Raw genomic sequence first — 4,339 nt, forward strand, 5'->3', positions numbered from 1 at the left:
AAACTTTGGTAGTAATTCAGCTAGCTACAGAAAGAAAAGGGATTGCTGTTTCATTGGAATTTTATCAAATTTATAAATTATCTTTGAGAAAACTGACATCCAAATACCATTGAGACATTCTAACCAAGACCTCAAGATGTCTTTCTATTAGGTCAGCTCTACCTTTGTGTCTTTCAGGAATATTTACAATTTTCTTCATTTAGGTTTTGAACGCTTTTTAAGCTTATTCCTAAATATTTTATTTTTCTTATTGCTATTATAAATGGGGTTTTTTGCTTTATGTTTTCTAAGTGGTTATTTTCATGTATATGAAAGTTATTGATTTTTTATTTTTGCAATTAAGATATTTTAAAATATAACTAATTTTATTGCTTATAAGTATATAACCTAAGCATTTTTAGTGCTTCAGAGTTTACGAAGTATTTTTGCAATATATCTTCTAGTTGGTGCATATGATAACTTGATCTAGTAAAACAAAATGCCTCCTAATAGAATATATTGCTTCAATAAAATGACCTATAATTAGTTATTAATTGTATGCTGTAATGTAGTCTTTATTTTTCTTAAATACTTTAGAATTATTTACTTCAATGGTAACAAATGTTTAATTTTCAAAACATAATAAAGAGGGCAAAGATAAGCTTCAGCCCAGATCTTGCCCAAATTTTCTCAAGGTTCAAAATTATGAGCCTTTTAATAGCATGTGCTACACATGCCCAATAAATATTATCCTAGTGGTATCAAACATTCTTGCTTATTCTATGGGTTGATGGAGCCAGAGGGAGGTGGACTTCCCTGACCATCTTTCAGTTTCATTGCACTTGCTCCCAATGCCTTTCAGCAGGCTGACCCTCCTGTGCTAGCTGAATGTCTTTGATTTTATTGCTGTAATAGAACACCTGAAACTGGATAACTTGAAAGGAAAGTAGTTGATTTAGCTCATGATTCTGAAGTCTGGGAAGTCCAAGATTGTGGGTCTACATCTGATGAGGGCCTTGTGCTGCTTCATAGCATTGTGGAGAAGCAGGAAAGGGGAGACAAAGTGTGCCAACCTGTTTTACAACCCGCTCTTTGAGAACGAACCAAGTTCCATGAGAACTGCATTAATCTCTTCATGAGGGCAAAGCCCCCATGACCAAACACCGTCAACAAGGTCCCACCTCCCAACACTGCTATACTGAGGAACCACGGTTCTCACACATGAACTTTTGGAAAACACACTCAAACCATAGCACTGAACTATCAATATTTATTTGCAGAGAAAGTCCATAAAATCTGCAAATGCTACAAAACCTAGAAATCTTTTCACAAATTAAACAGTAGTTATCACTCCAGCCCTTGCATCCATTTAAAACACAGCAGTAAGTACACATGGAAGTTATTTATTTAGTTGTCAGACACCGTTTACTATACAGGTGGATTTAGTGGCCACTTTGGAAGAACTCCTCATATACCCCTTTCCCTGAGGACCCCAAGACCACAGATCGAGTCCCCCTACACTGTATCATGCTCTCAAAAATGTTACATACAACTTGTTACAACTATTCACAGACACATATGGCTGCAATATCAGATTTTTCAACAGGATTGGCTTCCTAAACATAGCATAAATGCTTCTTTTTAAAATCTTATCTGACTTTATCTTACATGAAAGGTGGTACGTTACCAGTTTTACTATGTTTTTGACTTTACTTGATGATTTCCTTAAGCTTATTCTCCTCTGTAGTCTATGTGGCCAGAAGAATGCCTAAGCATACTTTTCAAACTCTTCTTTAGGATTTTTTTAAGGTCTATATAAATTTTTAAGTATAGGAATCTCAACAGAGTAAAACCATTTTCTATTTGACAAAATAAAATAAATCTAGATACTTCGATTTTGAAACCCATATGCCTGTAAGACATGAATTCCATCAAGATGATAAATTGCATGCTAATCATATCCATCTGTAATACTTAGAGGGAGATAGTGAGCAGAAGGTTAGCACTACATCTTTATTATAATTTGAGGAGATTTATTGAATAACCCATATCATACTCCTAGTAGTATATAACCACTGCACCAAAACAAACAAACAAAAAAACAAATTTCAAAGAATAAATGAATTCAAGAGAACATCATGGAATGCTTTGCTATATTCGTTCATTTATTCATTCAGTGCATACTGAGCACCAGTCCTATACCAGACATCTAAGACCATGGTCTTAGATGTTGGGACACTGCAGTGAGCAATGTAGACACAGTGTTCCAGGAACTTATAGTCTATATAAGACTATTCTTGCTGCATTGACTCTAAAATATATAAAAAAAGAACTCCCTCGTTTATAAGGTAGAGAATTTTGGCAATATCCAAGCACATTTGAAAGAGACTTCCTAGTATATAAACTACTTCCTGTTGCTATGTGCAATGCTATGTTGGACAACTATTTTCAGGCCATTAGTTCTACAGTAAATAATTTCCTCTTTAAATTTAGTTTGTTTTGTAAAAGTTTTAAAAGAATTAATGTACAGGAAACAGCGAGGAACTAGCTTTTAAATGAATAAATATGGCTTGCAGCATTGTGAAGGAGCATGTGAGGAATGTTTGGCTCTGCAAAAGGCAGCAGGTCTTCTCCAGTCTCGGGGTGAACATCCAAGTAGACTGAGTTGCATTACCTACTAGAATTTATCACTGCTCCTGTGGATGCAATAATCATGATGAAAAAGGATCCTTCACAGCACAGGTTCCTCCTCTCTGAAACAAGAAAGACTTGATTCGAACAAGATTGAGATAAATGAGTATCTAAAATTCCAGTCCTTCCTTACCTGCTAGAAGCTGAGAGAGCCTGATAGGACAGTAAGAGGAGACAATTACAGCTCCTATTTCCCTGACACTCAGCCCACACCCAAAGCTGCCTATTGAAAGGAAAATCCTTCTCATCCAATGACATCATATAATCATATGTGAAACAATGGAAAGTGCTGAATAGAGACCTTTACACAATTATTCCAAGGTAATTTGACAGGCTAAAGAGACAGTATGTTTCCCAAGCTGTGTTTCCTACCCCTGGTATGAAGATGTTGGAGTGACTTTATGATCCGGGTTCAACCAAGACTCCAGTTTCATCTCATCCCTCCCCACAGCAGACCAATGGCTTACTAAAGATTCTTTAGGTTACAACTATCAGAAACCAAACAAGCATTTCTACACAGAAGGGGCATTTATTAAAAGAATATTACCATATCTCCTGGAATCCAAGGAAGAGGAAAACTCCCCAGGCACGGGAAGATCCAGGAACTTCCACAAAGGGAAGTTCCATTCCTCTGCCATGAACATGGCTCAGCTCCCAACAACCTTAGTTCTAAATTCCAAAATCATAAGAAGAAAAATCCAAATGACCCAGTCAATATTTTCTTTCAGACTCAGGCAAGGCTGGTCCCTGCCCTGGGCTCCACACTTCAGAGGGCCCTGGATATGACAAAACCATGAAAAAAAAAGTATTAAAAAACAGATGGGTCTCTTTATCACTGGGATTCTGCATGTAGTTCTTGGTGCAACACAAGCGGTAATTCTAAATCCTCAGGGAAACATTTCTCTATGTATCTTGTCTTAGGATCTTGAGTACAAGGCAACCACATTTGGATTACATGAGACTTTCTGGATTGTGCTGCTGTGGATGTTTGAAGCAAATAGTGCTTTAGAGTACAGGGGAGATTTGTGTAGCTCTTGCACATAGAGAAGAATAAAGGCAAATAAATTAACTTGTAAAATCCATGTTATCAGATACCATAAATAGAATAGATCCCCTTATAATGAAAGTCTGTTTCCCAATAGCGCTGAACATGATTCTTTTATTTCTCTTCTTGTTACCATTTGCAGCTCCAGAGGCTCTTATGATTTTAGGGTGGCATTTATAATAGTTAACACATAGTAGCTGAGAAACATTTTGGAATGTTAAGCAATTCAGATTGCTTTGAAATTTGTATAAATATGGGTCTATAATGTCACTTAAACATAGTATTGATTCTTTTAATTGTCAACTAGTTGGACATTAAATGGTAAAATTACAAACAATATTGTTTTTATGAAACAACAAAATTTTATTACAATTATAAAAATTTTAAAATTCAACTTGATTTAACTAATTTTGAATAAAATTATGAAACCCACCAATTACAATTTGTGTTTTACTGCTTAATTTTAAGAAATGATTTTAGGGCCAGGCGCGTTGGCTCACGCCTATAATCCCAGCACTTTGGGAGGCCGAGGTGGGTGGATTACCTGAGGTCTGGAGCTTGAGACCAACCTGACCAACATGGAGAAACCCTGTCTTTACTAAAACTACAAAATTTACTAAAAAT

This window comes from Rhinopithecus roxellana, chromosome 4 (genome assembly GCF_007565055.1).
Source record: "Rhinopithecus roxellana isolate Shanxi Qingling chromosome 4, ASM756505v1, whole genome shotgun sequence".
Classification (NCBI taxonomy): Eukaryota; Metazoa; Chordata; class Mammalia; order Primates; family Cercopithecidae; genus Rhinopithecus; species Rhinopithecus roxellana.